This window comes from Muntiacus reevesi, chromosome 10 (assembly GCF_963930625.1).
Source record: "Muntiacus reevesi chromosome 10, mMunRee1.1, whole genome shotgun sequence".
In the NCBI taxonomy this organism is placed as follows: Eukaryota; Metazoa; Chordata; class Mammalia; order Artiodactyla; family Cervidae; genus Muntiacus; species Muntiacus reevesi.
Window position 1 is genome coordinate 19378308 of NC_089258.1, and position 19720 is coordinate 19398027.

Here is a 19720-nt window from a genome sequence, read left to right on the forward strand (position 1 = left end):
ATCCTTTCTCCAGGGGATTTTTCCAACCCAGGAATCAAACCAGGGTCTCCCGCATTGCCAGAAAATTCTTTACCAGCTGAGCTACCAGGGAAGCCCAAAGAACTCATTAACCAGATGCAAAATGTGAGAATTCTACAGAATAAATAATGGATTCTTTCCTAACCCTTCAGAAACAGCCAATGGGAAAATCAGAAAAGATGTAAGAACCAATATGATTTATGGATATTATTTGAATTCTGATTCAAAAAATCTCACAGTGAAAAAAATGGTTTTGAGATAATCAGGGCAATCTGAGTATGAAATATTGGTGTGAAATACTGCTTTATTTTAATTTTAGATGTGTTAATGGCATGATGAATGTGTAAAAAGAAAGTGTATGTTAGCAGTGCATGATAATGTATTTAGAGGTGAAATGGCATAATGCCTGGCATTTTGCCCTGAAAAAATCCCCAAAATTGTAAAATGAAAGTGGGGAGATCAGTGAAACAAAACTGTTCATAAGTTGGCAATTGGTGAAGATGAATATTGAGTAAAAGGGATTTATTTTACCATAATATCAGTTTTTGGTATGTTTGAAATTTTCCATATTAAGATATCTTTAAAAATGTTTCTAAAAATATGCTTCATTTTGATAATTTTACATTTTATAAAAAAATGAAAAAAAAGTAAAATTAAATTAATATTGTGACAGCTTACTTTTCCAAAATGACAACTTTTTCCCCAATATGTTTGGATTATGAAAATGCAATGATCATCCTCTAAAGTTACACAGCTCTAAAATAAATAATATAAACACAAAAGGGAAGCAATGGATGGATGAAGATAACAAAAGAAAGAAGAAAAGCAGAAGAATGAAGGAGAGGAAAGAAACATCATCGGTTGATAAATTTTTTATCTTTAAAAAATATTGCTTCCGCAGTAAGCATTATACCTATTTTTTTTTTTTTTTTTTTTGTGGGAGAGGTGGGGTACCAGGACCGATGACTACGAGCTGCCTAAGTACAAAAAAATTATGCTTCTGAAATTTCTTGATATTGACTCCTCAGGAAGGACAAACTGCCCTACCTGTGTCACTTGTAACAGAAGCCCCCCTTTTTAATATCTATTTTTTAAATCTTCAAAAACCATTATTTTGCCTAACAGCATCCTAACAAGAGATTCTTGCAAAACTGTAATTTGACTATCTTCTTATTAAACATTTATAAAGCAAGACAAGCAAGTGGCTTAATGATGAAGCAGAACAGGACCCTACGGGGCCCTTCCAGGTACAAAAGCTCCTTCTTGTCTCCTCTTTCTTGGTTTTAGATAAAAGCTTTAGTCTCCAAGGCCTTCTCTGTGTTCCAAAGAGCAAACACATGCAGTTATTAATTAGAGGAATGAGAAAATGAAAAGACAAAGGAGAAGCAGTTAAGCAAGAAAAGTAATGATGATAGTTCAGTCATAGAGTCCTACATTCAATAAAGACACAAAAATGATCCACATCAAAACATCTGAAACAAAGAAAAACAGCAACAAACCCCCCCCCCCCCAGAGTCCTAGTTCCCCCTCAAGTAATATGTATAGCAATTTGACACAGATCTTTGAGTTGTTCTGCAGTAACTAAGTACCCCCTGTCCTAATTTACCCAGACTGGTAGATGATGGTGACTACATGCCGAACAGAAGGTTGTGAACTCCAGACTGCAACCAGAAGTTTGATGATCAAGATTCTTGAAACATCACTCTTTTACCTCACCATCAACCAATCAGAAGAAAGTCATGCCCCATGCAGCCCTCACCCCAAATGCTGCCTTTAAAAACCTTTCCTTGAAAACTTTCAGGGAGTTCAGGTTTTTGAGCATAAGCCACCCATACTCTTTGCTTTGTGCCTGTAATAAGCACTGTATTTTTCTTCACTGCAACCTGGTTTCAGTAAATTGGTTTTGCTGCATGGCAAACCCAAGTTCAGTTCAGGAATGAAGCTAAGAATAATTACATTGTGTACCCTAACCATCACTGAAGTTGCATAAATACTTTCAAATAATCCATTAAGAAAGTAGTTTTCACAAGTTTGTCTCTGACTTGAATGGTGTTGGAATTTAATACAAGGCACAGAAGGAAACAGATTTTTTATTCTTTGAGGAAGAAGAAAGACAGTCAAGTCATTATGTAGAAGTCCTGTATCCATTTGTGTTCTGAGAGTCAGTGTCTTAGCAAGCATTCTGACAGTACTGAGAACCTTTGAAAGCTAAAGTGACAAAGAAACAGAGGGAAAAATTAATGATTCAACAGAAGAGAAAGATGCTAGACAATTTGTTTCCAATATGAAATAATTAAGTATGATATATTTGCAAAAGAATTTTTTTTTTTTAATTTTTAGTTTCACTTCAAATTTTAGTACTGGAATTTAAATATATTTTAGTATGTTATATGGTCCTTGAAATGCACTGTCAGACCACCTGACCTGCCTCTTGAGAAACCTGTATGCTGGTCAGGAAGCAACGGTTAGAACTGGACATGGAACAACAGACTGGTTCCAAATAGGAAAAAGAGTATGTCAAGGCTGTATATTGTCACCCTGCTTATTTAACTTATAAGCAGAGCACATCATGAGAAATGCTGGGCTGGATGAAACTCAAGTTGAAATCAAGATTGCCAGGAGAAATATCAATAGCCTCAGATATGCACTTGACATCACCCTTATGGCAGAAAGTGAAGAAGAACTAAAGAGCCTCTTCAAGAAAGTGAAAGAGGAAAGTGAAAAAGTTGGCTTAAAGGTTAACATTCAGAAAACAAAGATCATGGCATCCGGTCCCATCACTTCATGGCAAATAGAAGGGGAAACAGTGGAAATAGTGGCTGACTTTATTTTTCTGGGCTCCAAAATAACTGCAGATGGTTATTGTAGCCATGAAATTAAAAGACACTTACCCCTTGGAAGGAAAGTCATGGCCAACCTAGATAGCATATTAAAAAGCAGAGACATTACTTTGTCAACAAAGCTCTGTCTAGTAAAGACTATGATTTTTCCAGTAGTCACATATGAATGTGAGAGTTGGACTATCAAGAAAGCTGAGCATCGAAGAATTGATGCTTTTGAACTGTGGTGTTGGAAAAAAGACTCTTGAGAGTCCCTTGGACTGCAAGGAGATCCAACCAGTCCATCCTAAAGGAGATCAGTCCTCAGTGTTCATTGGAAGGACTGATGTTAAAGCTGAAACTCCAATACTTTGGTCACCTGATGCAAAGAGCTGACTCATTTGAAAAGACCCTGATTCTGGTAAAGATTGAGGGCAGGAGGAAAAGGGGACAACATAGGATGAGATGGCGGATGGCATCACCGACTCAATGGACATGAGTTTGGGTAAACTCGGGAGTTGGTGATAAACAGGGAGGCCTGGTGTGCTGCAGTTCATGGGGTTGCAAAGAGTTGCACATTACTGAATGACTGAACTGAACTGAAATGCTCTGTAAATTTATTGCAATTTTCTTTGTTGTCTTTTTTTTCCCCTTGTACATAACTTTAAACATTATACTTCACCCCTTTTGTGATTTATTAACTTTCTACCCAAAGATTACCTCCTCGGCCAAGCTTTGGTCAAGTTTCTCTGAATTCTCTGAATTCTTCTTCTAGCTTGGCCTGCCAAGCCTGGTTTTAGCAAAGAATCCTGCTGTCAATTTATTGAGAATCCCCCAACCCTCTATATCCAATCAACCTCCTCTTCCCCTTCATCTTTGATTAGTAACTAAGTTCCTCATTGCAATTGTCCATCCTTTCTTTTATTCTGCTCACTAGTGATAAATCCCCACTTATGTCGGTTGTATTTGGAGTTAAGGTCAATCTCTCTTTTTTATTGCAATAGTCTCTTCCCCATTGCCATAATCTTGAATAAAGTCTTCCTTGCCATTTTAAACAAACATTAGAATAATTTATCTTATTATACTATACCCAATTTTAACCTTACTATTTTTCTGGTGGCAGTTGGAAAAATTTTAGGAAACAAACGAATATACTTTCTTAGATGTATATATCTTTGAAATTTCAAATACTTTTAAGTTGAAATAAGGATACTAGCACATTTTTTTTCTTGTATTATAACTTTTACAATTATCAGGAAAAGTTATGAAGGATTGAAAAAGGAAAAAAGAAAAAAAAACTCAGTAAATACTCTGTCACGGTCATCTATTTCAGCTGTCTCTGCCTTTCATGGTCTTGGAACTGTTTAACAGCTCTGTAAGTTACAGAAATCTGACAATAATGTACATGATTCTTGTTTATAGAAACACAAATGAATTAGGCCCAGTGTGTTGCAATTGATTATTGACCTGTAAACAGATCTGTTTTGCATCAATTTGCAACTTGATTTGAGAATTATTTTATTCCCTATATATACATGTGTGTTTTGAATTCTCTTTTGAACTTGTTATGATGTATTACAGATTCTTTCATTAATTATGAATTATAATTTTTGACATATGTTCCATATGGTAGTCACAAATTCCCTTGAAAAACCTATTCTTTAACACACGTTGGAATTTATAATAGTAGTTAACCTTTTGAATCATACTTCCCACAGCTTAGTCATTTTTCTATGTGTGAGTGTTTAATGCCTTATACCAGACATTTTTCCTGGCTTCTGGTTTGAGCTTTTGCTTGGCTAAATTCTACTTTTACTGGGTTCTTTTTCAGGAAATGCTTATGGGTGTCATAAGTTTCTTTATGTTTGAGAAGGTCTGACTGCTCTCTTCACCCTTGAATGACAAAGTCACCAGGAAGGACATCATGAACTCGAATTGCTCTAGTCAGTTTGTTTCTTACTCTTTATTTATAGTGATTATTTATATCCTTTTCCTTTAGCAATAATTCAGTACTAAGCTATTATCTTTTTTTGCTGGGTTTATTTTCTCTTTTTATTTAGTAGTATATTGATTTTATTTGTAATTTTCTGTCTATAATCTCTCCTTTTAGCTATTTTTATTTTAATGCCCCTCATTTAAAATCTATTAAAATAAACCCATTATTAATATGTATTTCTGTGTACAGTAAAATATTGGTGTTTCATATTTCCTGGGTGCGGGGAGCTGGCCTGCTCAAGGCCCAAATAGGCCCTGGGAAAAGGCCTTGAAGGGGGCCATTCCCTGTCCTGCCACCCCATGATAAAGTAGTAAAATATTTGCTGGGCCTCCTTTGTTCTTCCTTGAGAAAAACGTAGTAGTGACCTTCACTTAGTAGTTTATTTTGGGAATGCCAAAAACAAGATGTAAGCTTCTGCAATCACTTAAAACAAAGAATTGTATTGATGTGACAGACATCAGATGGCATTTTTTATGAATTATGTTTTCTGCTTGTACTAGTATAAAAGTAGCTGTTTTACTCAATAAAATAGCTGACTTGCCTAAAGAGCATTCAGCCCTCTCGACCCCATCCTTTGCTATCATCTTTTTTTTCTCAGGCTTCCGTGTGGTTGCGGTCGGGACTTGTTCATTTTGCCGGCTGGTCCCGGCACCTGGGGTTAAGATTTTTTTTCCTAATTAGATGCTTTATCTTTCTTTTGCCTGACAATTTCTTTTTTCTTCACTTCCTTTCCTTTTTCTCTCCTTTCTTGTGCATACACTCCCGTCCTCTCTGCTCCCCCCACCTTTTTTTGTATTTTTAACTGGAGGATAATCACTTTACAACATTATGTTGATTTCTGCCATACATCAACATGAATTAGCCATAGGTGTACATATGTCCCCTCCCTCTCGCACCTCCCTCCCACCTCCCACACCATCCTGCCCCTCTAGGTTGTCACAGAGCACTGGATTTGAAGTCCTTGCATCATACAGCAAATTCACACTGGTTAATTTTACATATGATAATGTATATGTTTCAATGTTATTCTTTCAGTTCATCCCTCTCTCTCTTCCTTCACTGTGTCCACAGGTCTGTTCTCTCTGTTTGCATCTTCATTGCTGCCCTGCAAATAGGTTCATCAGTACCATCTATCTAGATTCCAATATATGAGTTAATACATGATATCTATTTTTCTCTTTCTGACTTACTTCACTCTGTGTAATAGGGTCAAATTTCTTCCAACTCATTAGAAGTGACTCAAATACATTCCTTTTTATGGATGAGTAACATCCCATTGTTTTCCCCCATTTTATGTATCAATTGCTTCGTAATTACTGCATAAACGTCATGCTGTTAGAAGTGGATAATCTGTCCAGAACTTTACTTGTACTGATATGGTAAATTCTCCTTGACTTTCCTTTCAAGATTCATGGGCATGCTTCACCTCTTCTATGAAGCGATATGATGGCTATTTGTTCAGGGCTTGGTGTTTCAGGGGTATGAAGGTACGGGACTCAGAGAGAACTACGTATAGTGATGGCTGGCAGTCCTAGACTCTGCCCTCTTTTTTGTAATCATCTTGAATACCTTAAATTTAAGGGAAGACCTCCTATTCTATGATGTCCTAAAGTTCATTATTTGACATATGACTTGACCGTGCACCATTTCTGGGTTTTGTCCTACTTCAGGGGTTGGAGCCCTGTCCCTGCAGCCTGCATCCAACTGAATGGGCCTGGTGCCTGCCCTCATCTGACTGTCTCACTCCCATGGTGATAGCCCTTCCTGCAAGCAGAAATGGGCTAACTAGAAAGTGTTTGGGCCTCTCTGAGACACTGTATGTGTTTCTCACTTATGTTCCACTTGCCTAGTTTTCCATTTATTGCTCACAATAATTAAGCCCTTCCTTTTTCTCTCCGCTTTGAGAAAATCATCAGCATGAAATCTCTGTGAATGTCTGGGAGATTTTTGTTGCTGTTCTTGTAGAATGAGAAGGGTGTAAAAACCTTCAACATTCCTTTTCTTTTTACTTCTCCCCAACCTAGGGCTCATGATGAGATTGTCTGGACCCTCCTCAGCTCTCTCCAAGGTGACTCCATGGGACACAAGTAAAAAACTATGTGGAGAGGTACCTTGCTGAGTTTTGAGGATTTCTGGGTGATCTTTTTTTCTTGCTTAATTGTAAGCCACCAGCCATCAAACCATTTAATTTAAATTTGAGCAAGTGTACTTTTCTCTGCTTCTCCTCATGGGGTCTCTCCTTTCCTCCTCTTTCCATCATAATTGATTTTTTGTTGTTGTTCACATTGTTTGATTCTGCGGTGGGAAGGTTTTCATACTCAGCTTCACTTTACTTATTTAATCCCCAAATTACACAATGCTTTCATGAATTCCTCTGGCTACAAGGCTTGGTGGTAATTTTAAGACAGCTACAGATGTTAAAATGCATACAACAGCTTGGTGCCTTCCGTGTGGCCCAGAGGCACTTTTAAAAAGCAGACTGTGAGCATGTTTATTTCCAGCCATCTCTGGAGAAGCAATGACGATTTTGAAATGTCACTTTTAGATTTTTAGAATGTATGTTCTAAAAAAGAAAAAAAAAAGCATTTTTTTCCCTTCTATTCAGTGTTACCTGACAGTCAAAAATTAGAGTTTTAGAAAAACTGGGAATGGCGAAGGAACTTTTGAGTTCAAGCCTAATCTTCCAATAATACAACCTTGAAAATGATCGCTGCCCCTTTCCTTGACCTGTTGGCCGTGAGTGAATTTATAGCCATTGAAAAAGGTGCAAGAAGGTGTGCGTAGGCCCGTGCTAAGTCGTTTCAGTCACGTCCCACTCATTGTGACCCTATGGAATGTAGCCTGCCAGGCTCCTCTGTCCTTGGGATTCTCCAGGCAAAAATACTGGAGTGGGTTGCCATGCCCTCTTCCACGGGATCGTCCCGACCCAGGGATTGAACCCACATCTCCTGCATTGCAGACGGATTCTTTACTACTGAGCCATGGACGAAGCCCACAAGAACATGTGGGGAGAATCATTGGGATGCTCCTAGTTGCAGGAACAAGAGTGTGGCCTTCCTCCCTTAATCAGAAAGGAGACACTAATTAAGAACATAGACCTTATGTTCAAACAAACAGTGGCTTCTCTTTCCTTAATCCTGTGGCCTTGCTATCGTAGAAACTTAAGTTACCACTTTATTATTATTTTATTACACACAATGATACTATTATGCATTACATGTTTCTTATGTGCCAGGCAGTATTGCAGATACTTTATAGTACAGTATCATGTAGTTCCCAAAACAGTCCTAAGATAAGTACTTGGATTTGGTTGTCAGAACTGAGACATTGAGCAATTAAGTCATCTGCCTCTGTTCACACTGCTAATGTAGAAGCTGGATTTAAACCTTTGCTGACTCCACAGGACACAGTCTCCCTCTCTTAGATGTATTTTTACAAGAAGGCACAGCTCCTTGCATGGGGCTAAGCAGATCATGCAGGGCAAGCAAGTGGAGTACAAGAGAATCTGAAAGACCTTTCGGGGTTTCCAGCCCTGTAGCCTCCAGCACCATAGGACTGAGAGCTTCACAACTTCTTTGAACCTGTTTTCCATTGACTATAAAATGGCCCAATACTATCCACTTTGCAGAGTCGTGCTAGGAATTCCAGAGATGATCTCTGTGGGGTGTCTAACTCTGCCCTGCAGCGCCTAAGTGTTTGGTTATTGACTGACCCTTGGTGTAGAATTGACATTGTCGACCTTTTATAAACACATACATTTCCAAAGAAACAATTCAATGAAAGATGAGCAGTTGTATAAATACTGTCAGTAGAAAATAGTTTAATATATGTTTTCAGAATTAAGCTGGTGGTTTAATGATATTCAGAAAGTAAAGATACACTAACACCTTCAAATTGCATGACCTAAAAAATGAGTCATCCATCCACAACTCTGGTAATTATTTTAGCTAATTGTAGTCCCTTCCTCTGGCCGCATTTCTAGCTAGTGAGAACAGAGGACCTATTCCCAGAGAGAATGAGTCACCTATAGGGACTGTGAAATTTGCCTCCAGCTGCTCCTTCTTTTGTGCAGATGGGAGAACTGGCATTTGAGTCTGTGTCCCGTGGGCCCCACTTATTGACAGTCTTCTTTATAAATGGGAAAGAAAAGGACAGTTATCTTGGCCACAGAGAACAAATATGAAGTAGTCTGTTATGAAATAAGGTGTGTCACCACAAAAGATGTTAAAATTCTAACCCCAGTACCTGCGAATGGGATGTTATTTTCAAATGAAGTCTTTGCTGATGTAGTCAAGATCAGGTCATTAAGGTGGATCCTAATCCAATATGACTGGTGTTCCTTAAAAAAGGGATAAATTTGGTTACAGAGATAGACATACAGGGGAATACCATGGGGAGGGAAATGAAGAGATCAGGGTGATGCTTCTGTAAACCAATGGATACTGAAAATTGTCAGAAACCACCAGTGACTTGGAAAGAGGCCCAGGACAGTTTGTCCCTCAAAGACCTTGGAGTCTGAGGGATAACCAATCCTGCTGACACCTTGATTTCAGAGTTCCAGCCTCCAGAACTGAGAGACACTACCTTTCTGTTGTCTAACTGCCCAGTTTTTAATACTTTATTAGGCAGCTCCACGCCACCAGTGTGTGGTCCTCAACAATGAGCCAAATTTCCCTTCAGCTCATCTCAAGGTCAGAAGCACTAAAATGCTGTGCCAGACTCAGAATCTCAGGAGACATGAAGTTTGGGACTTTCAGGTGGAGGCCTGGAAATGCAGCGGAAGAGCATGGGATGGAACAGTGAGTGTGGCTAGCCTGAGCACAGAAGCATCATCCTGTCCTTGAAGAGCCGAGACACATGTTGACAAGTGAGTGAGGGCAGGGAGCTAGTGAAGGCAGAGCAGAGCATTTCCAACCTCCTGGCCTGGTGCCTCCTTGTGGACCAGCTGGACAAGATTCATCCCTCGTGTGCAAGAGCATAGAAGATTTACTGAGAAATATTGAACCAATGAGAGCACATATTTAAATGAAACAAAGTCATGGATTAAGGTAAGGTTGGGGAAAATTGGGGCAGACAAGCATAAAAGTGACCTTTACCTGATAATGTTGAATTATTCATAACCTTTGATGCATATTCCCAGCTAGAACTCAACATAACTTTAAAGAAAACAGAAAGAATTTTTCTTCATACTTTATCACAGAACTTTTTGCAAGAAAAATGAAACAGTGGGTATAAACTTACAATAAAGTTATCCTGCAAGTGGGAAAGACATTATGGAGAAAACCTGGAATAATAAATACTGACAATTCTATTACTAAAACACTAAAAGCAATTCCCTACAAGGAAAGAAAGAATAAAAGTAACCCTTATTGCTATACACATTGCTCTCATATATGATGAAAACTTTAATTCTAATAATGGAAAGAAAGATACGATAATAGTATGCTGGAATAATAGCAAAAAGGCATGGATTATCCCTGTTTTACAAATGAGAGATATGGTGCTCACAGTCATTAAGTAAATTGCTTCAGGTCACAAGGCTGGTAAGATTCAAAGTCAGAAATCAAACCCAGGTATATTCAACTTGGAAAGCCAGGGATTTGGGGTCATAAGGAAATCATGACTTTCACCTTTGAGGCAATAATTAACATAGTACAGATAGCTAAATTATTTCTGCCCAGCATATTCTTGAAACCACCCAACTTGAAATCCATTTTTATCATAAAAGTGAAGTGTCTAAAAATAAAACCTGAAAAAAACTGATTCAAAGCAAATGTATTCTGAGGTATTTCCTGGGAAGGGGGAAGACCGTTCCAATCTAGATTTGATAGCATTTGCCACTATGGCTAAATTTCCAGGGCATCAGATGACCAATTGTTTAAAGTTGGTTCCACATCAAGTAAATTTCACAGGACATTAGAATCATAAACAGGCTTCCAAGTAGTTGTCATGAATTAAGTCTATTTGATCAGAAACTGGAGAGGCAAGAGAAATGTCTTAAGAATTCAGAGAAACACAGCCTCAAGTCCAAGAGCATCAGGGCAACAAAATGGTTGTGACTTGGAGGTTAGCTGGATACACATACCTAAGTTATGATAGAAGTCATAGAGATAGTAGTTACCACATAACAAGCACCTAAGTGCCAGGGACTTTGTACACATTGTCAACCTGCGTACCAACAATGGAAGGGGAAGGTATTTATTACTTCCTCTACACAGAGGAGAAAGCAGTTTCAGAGATGACTCACTTCCCCAAGGACAAACACTGTCAGGAAAGATGCAGTGCAGTTCTCTTTGGAGCAATGACCTTATGTTAATATGGAGCCTTAAAGCCATCAGCAGTGACAGTTCTGCAATGGTGGCTTTAGATGTCAGTCCATAGACAGAGTTTGGGCTTGGAAGAACTGTCTTGATGTAGAACTTCTCAGCAGAGAGTGGTCACACAAGTGCACTTTCTTTCAGAACGAATACTTTTTTATTTTTGTGAAGTGAAGTGAAGTGAAGTTGCTCAGTCATCTCCGACTCTTTGCAACCCCATGGACTGTAGCCTACCACACTCTTCTGTCCATGGAATTTTCCAGGCAAGAGTACTGAAGTGGGTTGCCATTTCCTTCTCCAGGGGATCTTCCCAACCCAGGTATCGAACTCGGGTCTTCCGCATTGCAGGCAGATGCTTTACCATCCAAGCCACCAGGGAAGCCTCAACATTATATTAGCAGGTTAGGTGTGATTCTCTGACGGCTGATAAGCTCTTGTTTCTTCTCTTCACAATATGCTGGATGCATGAAAAAGGCTACTTTGGAAGTGATGGTGGGAAAGGAATCAGGATCCTGACTCTGGCTCTTCTTTTTATTATTGTAGTCCTAGACAGAAAAGTAGAGTGCAATGAACTGCCATTTACACATTTCCCAACTTCAACAGCCATCAGCTCGTGGCTAATCTCAAAGGATGGTATCTGTAACTAAAAGAAAAATCTGGATGTGCCCCTGTATCAGCTTTTCTTTTGTCTTAGTTTGTCCACTTGCAGTGACCAATATTTTAGGTGTGGATTTGAAGGGGAAGAAACTGCTAAAACGAAGGGTAGGAATTCCTGAATTAAGAGTTAAACTGATCATCTTGACTACCAATTTGTTAACATGGGCAAAACCTAAAACATGCAAAAACTCTGCACATTTGGATCTGAAACAAAAATTGGACATGTTTTAGCAAATAAATTGTCTTCCTTGTTACTTGTTCATTTAAGACTGTACTCAGCATCCTTCTTGACACCACAACTGGTACTTATTGAATGTCAGTGACTCTGTTATTCACCCAGAATCTCAAATTGTAATGCCCAGGGCTATCAGACCAACAAAACTGAGTGTGTTAGGAGTCCTGGGGAGCTTGGTATTTCTTAAGAATGTATACTTATCAATTCATTGTGTAGGCAGTTTGTCCTACAAGATGCCAGTCTGAGACATTTATTATCTCCCACCAGTTGTGCAGGGATGTATTTGTTCTCATTTCACAAAAGTTCAAAGGGAAGCTCAGCCTCAAAGCAGATGACACAAATCATCTTTCCTTCCTTCATGTCAGCCAATCACAAGGCTGCAAACTAGAACTTGTGAGCAGCGGATATCCAACAACACTGGCATCACAGTATCCAGTGGTCCCACTTCCTGCCTCTCTTGCAGGGCACGTGTTTCCAGCTTCACAGAGATTTCAGTCTTTTGGCTCTTCTGTTATTTACTCATGACTTTACCTCCAAGGTATGGTTGTCTTTCCTCCAGGCATGATTTACAGATAGCTAATTTCATACCACTCTGGCTGTCTGCTGCATACCTGAGGAAAGCACTGTATGATGTGTGGTTTGGTGGCTGGAGTAAAGCCATCCACAACCTCCAATCGCAGATGAGAGGGCAGCTTTGCTAGGTCATCTTTGCATCTCTCACTGACCACTTAAGCGCACATTTAAGGACTGGTTGAGTTCTTTTTTTTCTCCCCCCATTTCCAGGCCATAACTTCCAGACTTTGTCTAATGTTTTCTAGAGAAAGCAAAAAAAGTTCTTTGACTTTCTGTCCCTGCCCCCAGTACAATATATTCCTCCTCTTTCCTACAGCTCAAGGGTACTCTCAGCCTTGCCACTTGCTTGTGCTTTGGGTGCAACTGTCCCTGCCTTCTCAGTGACACCTTTCTACTGAGGACTCCCTCATACCTGATCTTCAGTTCCTCTCTCAGTTCTGTTCATTCCTCACAAGTTCAATTCCTGGTTGTTGTTTTATTTTTTTGTATCAATGCAGGTCCTTTCCCTATTCTATAGTTTCTACTTCTTATCACATCTATCTCAGATCTCCCAGAAAAGGGAAACCAGAATAATGGCTCCTCAAAAATGCCCGAGTCCTAATCTTCAGGACCTGTGAATATGTTATATTTTGTTACACTAAAAGGGGAATTGCCATTGTTAATCAGCTGATCTACAGATAAAGAAATTATCCTGGATAATCCAGGTGGATTCAGAAATTGTTAAAAGAGAAGTAGGTAGAGGGAATGACAGAATAAGTCCATGTGAGGAAGACTCAACCAGCCACTGCTGACTTTAGATATAGGAGACATGAGACAAGGAATATAGGAGGCGTCTAGAAGCTGGAAAAAACAATCACATTATTCCTCTCCTAGAATCTCCAGGAGTACAGCCCTGCTGATATCTTGCCTGATAATAGGTATAATCAATATATTTTGCTTTAAGGCAGTAAGTTTATGATAATTTGTTATAGCACCAATAGGAAATTAATACATACTCCAGCCACATTGGGCTTCTCTGATAGCTCAGTTGGTAAAGAATCTGCCTGCAATGCAGGAGACCCTGGGTTGATTCCTGGGTCAGGAAGATCCACTGAAGAAGGGAAAGGCTACCCACTCTAGTATTCTGGCCTGGAGAATTCCATGGACTGTTCATGGGGCCGCAAAGAGTCAGACATGACTGAGTGACTTTCACTTTTTCAAGTCACAACATCCCTCTCTATGACTGGTCTCCTTTTGACTCAACTGCTCAAGCAAGAATGATGTAATTAATAAACTCAGTATGTCTTTGCATGCATTTAAGTAGTCACAATAGCTTTTTCATATATTTGGAAAAATAATATATTTACATGGATGAAAGTGAAAGTGTTAGTGGCTCAGTTATGTCTGACTCTGCAACTCCATGGGGACTGTACCCCACCAAGTTCCTCTATCCATGGAATTCTCCAGACAAAAATACTGGAGTGGGTAGCCATTCCTTTCTCCAGGGGATCTTCCCAACTCAGGGATCAACCGAGGTCTCCTGTATTGCAGGCAGATTCTTTACTGTTTAAGCCACTAAGGAAGCCATGAATACATGTGTATAATTAGGATTAATTATATGAAATTGCTACTTACAGAGGTCAAAATTGATATTGGCAATTTCATATTGTTCAATTATATATATATATATATATATATATATATATATATATATATATTCTAAAAATTATTATTCCATGTGCTGTCAGTGGTTCTGAGGACAACTCATAATGTTTTTATCCCCCCATAATTGAGGAACAGACTTTGGGAATCATTGTTCTAAGGATACAGACAGATGAAAGATACTTACATTTACAAATCTCTTTGCCTTTCCTACTGTGTCTTCATAGGTTATTTAAGTGATATGTCTATGAGAAGAAAAAAGAATATGTTTTGTAGTAAATATCCCAACTGTTTTTATTTTCTCCCAACTCAGCAGGAGAGGGAAAAATAGCCAAAAAAGGAAGGGAAGAAAGGGAGGAGGAGAAAGGGAGGAAGCAATGAAGGAAAGAGAGAAGAGAAGAGGAAGAAAAGATGGATAGGAGAGAGGGAAGAAGGGAGGAGGAGGAGGGAATGGAGAGAGAAAGACAATAGGCAAAAATATAGAGGTAAAAGAAGTTTTAAGTATGACATAGTTCAAGTTCTTTTGGTATATTTTGTCCTTTTGAAATATCTTTGAAAATAGGCATATGATCCCCAGGTAATCATATTTAATATGATTAAATCATTGATAATGATATGTGTTTCACTGCTGCTGTTGAATACATGTCATTTGACTAGTACAATGGCTTAAATTGACAATAATAAATGTCATTGAGTGTGGCTAAATCTGCTTTTTAGCATCATCTGAGAAGACTAATTTAGCTTTAGGATTAAAGTATTCATATCTAATTTGTCTCTGTTAGAAAAGCTGTGTCATTCTTTGATATATTTCCAATATAATAGAAGTCTCAGTTTATCATTGACATTTTTTTAACATGAACACTGGGATTATTTATAGTTAGAGCATTACAAAGTGAAGTACAGTTCTTAGAAAAAAAGTAATGACTTTGGTATGTAGTAGAATTTACAAGGAGAATAAGCTTCTCACATTACTGTTAAAAATGAAGTTAGGTGAGGTATTTAATAAGTTAATTTTTTCTGTTTTAATATACTTTAATTTTTCTATTTTCTATTGGATCATAGCTGATCTAAAAGGTTGTGTTAGTTTCATACGTAGAGCAAAATGATTCAGTTGATACAAATACATATATACATATATATATATACTTTTTCAGATTCTTTTCCCAAATAGGTCATTACAGAATATTGAGTAGAGTTTCCTATACTATGCAGTAGGTCTTTATTGATTATCTATTTTATACATAGTAGTGTGTATATGTTAATTTCAAATTCCTAATTTATTCCTGCCCCCCGACATTTCCTCTTTGGTAATCTTAAGTTTGTTTTAGAAGTCTATGAGTCTGTTTCTGTTTCACAAATAAGTTCATTTGCATCATCTTTGTTGATTTCACATACAAGCGACACCATACAATATCTGTCTTTCTCTTACTTTCTTAATTTATTATGATAGTCTCTGGGTCCATCTATGTTGCTACAATTGCATTATTTCATTACTTTTTGTAACTGGGTAGTATTCCATTATACATATCATTTTATCCATTCTTCTGACATTTAGATTACTTCTGTATCTTGACTATAGTAGGATTTGTTTGTTTTTTAAAGAGCATTTTCAGGTTCATAGAAAACTTGAGCAGAAATTGTAGAGATTTTCCATATACCCTTTAGCCCCACACAGGCACAGCCTCTCCCATTGTCAACATCGCCCACCAGAGTGGTACATTTGTTACAACTGATGAGCTTCCATTGATACATCTTTATCACTCAAGGTTCATAGTTTACATAAGGATTCATTCTTGGTTTTGTACATTCTGTGGGCTTCAGAAATTGTATGATGACATAAGTGCATCATTGCAGCATTGTGCAGAGTATATCTACTGCCTTAAAAATCCTCTGTGCTCTGTATATTCATCTTTCCCTATCATTTTGGACAACCACTGACAGTCACTTCCTACTATCTTCATGGTATTTTCTTTTCCAGCACATCGCATAATTAGAGTCAAACAGTGTAGTTTCCAGATTGGCTTTTTTTACTTAGCAATATGCATTAAGTTTCCTTTATGTCTTTTCCTGGCTTGAAAGAGCATTTATTTTAGTGCTGAACAATAATCCTTTGTCTGGATATACCATAGCTTATCTTTTCACCTGTGAAGGACATCTTGGTTGAATCCAACTTTGGGCAATTTTGAAAAAAGTTGCTGCAAATATCTGTGTGTAAGATTTTGTGTGGACTTACAGTATTATCTTTTAAAAGAATAGATGAACTCTTTATGATGTAAGATAAAGTACAGTTACATGATTTTACAAAGTTGATGGACAGAGGAGCAAAGTGGCAGGCTCCTATTGAAATCAAGACTTAACTGGAATCAAAGTTATTCAATCTATAAAAATACATGAGTTTATAATTTTATATTAAAAAGAAATAGTAAAGAAAACAATAGAAACAAGAGCCTTAGGTAAAAGGTGTATGGAAAATGTTTTAATAAAGAGGCTAGTACTCACCACTCTCATCCATTGATGATTCTTGGTGTCCCTTGAATGTGGATAAGCAAATTGTAAATGCCTCATATATAATACAACATGAAACACTCCATCATCTAGGAGGCATGCTTGACAGAAAAGCTGAATCTGGGTTTAAAAAACCTTTCAGTTCAGTTCAGTTCAGATTCTCAGTCGAGTTTGACTCTTTGCAACCCCATGCACTGCAGCACGCCAGGCCTCCCTGTCCATCACCAACTCCTAAAGTTTACTCACACTCATGTCCATTGAGTCAGTGATGCCATCCAACCATCTCATCCTCTGTCAACACCTTCTCTTCCTGCCTTCAGTGTTTCCCAGCATCAGGGTCTCTTCAAATGACAGCTCTTTGCATCAGGTGGCCAAAGTATTGGAGTTTCAGCTTCAACATCAGTCCTTCCAATGAACACCCAGGATTGATTTCCTTGAGGATAGATTGGTTGCATCTCCTTGCAGTCCAAGGGACTCTCAAGAGTCTTCTCCAACGCCACAGTTCAAAAGCATCATTTTTGTTCTGTACTTCTGTGTCTCTTTTTCTTTTTTACATATAGGGTTATCGTTACCATCTTTCTAAATTCCATATATATGTGTTTGTATGCTGTAATGTTCTTTATCTTTCTGGCTTACTTCACTCTGTATAATGGGCTCCAGTTTCATCCATCTCATTAGAACTGATTCAAATGAATTGTTTTTAACAGCTGAGTAATATTCCATGGTGCATATGTACCACAGCTTCCTTATCCATTCGACTGCTGATGGGCATCTAGGTTGCTTCCATGTCCTGGCTATTATAAACAGTGCTGCAATGAACATTGGGGTGCACGTGTCTCTTTCAGATCTGGTTTCCTCAGTGTGTATACCCAGAAGTGGTATTGCTGGGTCATATGGCAGTTCTATTTCTTTTGAACTCTGTGGGAGAAGGTGAGGGTGGAATGTTTTGAAAGAACAGCATGTATATTATCTATGGTGAAACAGATCACCAGCCCAGGTGGGATGCATGAGACAAGTGCTCGGGCCTGGTGCACTGGGAGGACCCAGAGGAGTCGGGTGGAGAGGGAGGTGGGAGGGGGAATCGGGATGGGGAATACGTGTAACTCTATGGCTGATTCATGTCAATGTATGACAAAACCCACTGAAATGTTGTGAAGTGGTTAGCCTCCAACTAATAAAAAAAATTTTAAGAAAAAAAATAAATAAAAGAGGCAAGTAACATGAATTCCCCTCAAAAAAAAAAAAAAAAGCATCATTTTTTCAGCATTCAGCTTTCTTTATAGGCCACTCTCACATCCATACATGACTACTGGAAAAAATTACCACAGCCTTGACTAGATGGACCTTTGTTGACAAAGTAATGTCTCTGCTTTTTAATATGCTGTCTAGGTTGGTCATAACTTTTCTTTCAAGGAGTAAGCATCTTAATTTCATGGCTGCAGTCACCATCTGCAGTGATTTTGGAGCTCAGAAAAATAAAGTCTGTCATTGTTTCCACTGTTTCCCCAATTATTTGCCATGAAGTGATGGGACTGGATGTCTTGAACTTTGTTTTCTCAATATTCAGCTTTAAGTCAACTTTTTCACTCTCCTCTTTCACTTTCATCAACAGTCTCGTTAGTTCTTCTTCAAGATCTGCCATAAAGGTGGTGTCATCTGCTTATCTGAGGTTATTGTTATTTCTCCTGGCAATTTTGATTCCAGCTTGTGCTTCCTCCAGCCCAGAACTTCTCACGATGTACTCTGCATATAAGTTAAATAAGCACGGTGATCATATACAGCCTTGATGTACTCCTTTTCCTATTTGGAAACAATCCATTGTTCCATGTGCAGTTCTAACTGTTGCTTCCTGACCTGCATACAGGTTTCTCAAGGGGCAGATCAGGTGGTCTGGTATTCCCATTTCTTTCAGAATTTTCCAGCGTTTATTGTGATCTACACCATTAAGCCTTTAGCATAGTTAATAAAGCAGAAATAGATGTTTTTCTGGAACTCTCTTGCTTTTTTGATGATCCAGCAGATGTTGGCAATTTGATTGCTGGTTCTTCTACTTTTTCTAAAACCAGTTTGAGCATCTGGAAATTCTCAGTTCACATATTGTTGAAGCTTGGCTTGGAGAATTTTGAGCATTACTTTGCTAGTGTGTGAAATGAGTGCAATTGTGCGGTAGTTTGAGCATTCTTTGGGATTGCCTTTCTTTGGGATTGTAATGAAAACTGACCTTTTCCAATCCTGTGGCCACTGCTGAGTTTTCCAAATTTGCTGCATATTGAATGAAGTACTTTCACAGCATCATCTCTTAGGATTTGAAATAGCTCACCTGGAATTCCATCACCTCCACTAGCCTTGTTCATAATTATGCTTCTTATGGCCCACTTGACTTTGCATTCCAAAATGTCTGGCTCCAGGTGAATGATCACACCATAATGATTATCTGGGTCATGAAGATCTTTTTTGTACAGTTCTTCTGTGTATTCTTGCCACCCCTTCTTAATATCTTCTGCTTCTGTTAGGTCCATACAATTTCTGTCCTTTATTGAGCCCATTTTTTCATGAAATATTCCCTTGGGATCTCTGATTTTCTTGACGAGATCTCTAATCTTTCCTATTCTGTTGTTTTCCTCAATTTCTTTGCACCGATCGCTGAGGAAAACTTTTTTATCTCTCCTTGCTATTCTTTGGATCTCTGCTTTCAAATGGGTATATCTTTCCTTTTTTCCTTTGCTTTTCGCTTCCCTTCTTTTCACAGCTATTTGTAAGGCCTCCTCAGATAGCCATTTTACCTTTCTGCATTGCTTTTCTTGGGAACGGTCTTGATCCCTGCCTCCTGTACAATATCACAAACCTCCGTTCATAGTTCTTCAGGCACTCTATTAGATCTAATCCCTTGAATCTATTTCTCACTTCCACTGTATAATCTTTAGGGATTTGACTTAAGTCATGCCTGAATGGTCTAGTG

At 38.4% G+C, this 19720-nt stretch overlaps 1 non-coding gene across 1 annotated transcript; it reads right to left on the reverse strand.

Moving 5' to 3' along the window:
* Positions 1 to 964: 964 nt before the first annotated feature.
* Positions 965 to 1097, reverse strand: LOC136143926 (U11 spliceosomal RNA). Its single transcript, XR_010658428.1, has one exon. It is a non-coding gene; the product is annotated as a U11 spliceosomal RNA (small nuclear RNA).
* Positions 1098 to 19720: the final 18623 nt, after the last annotated feature.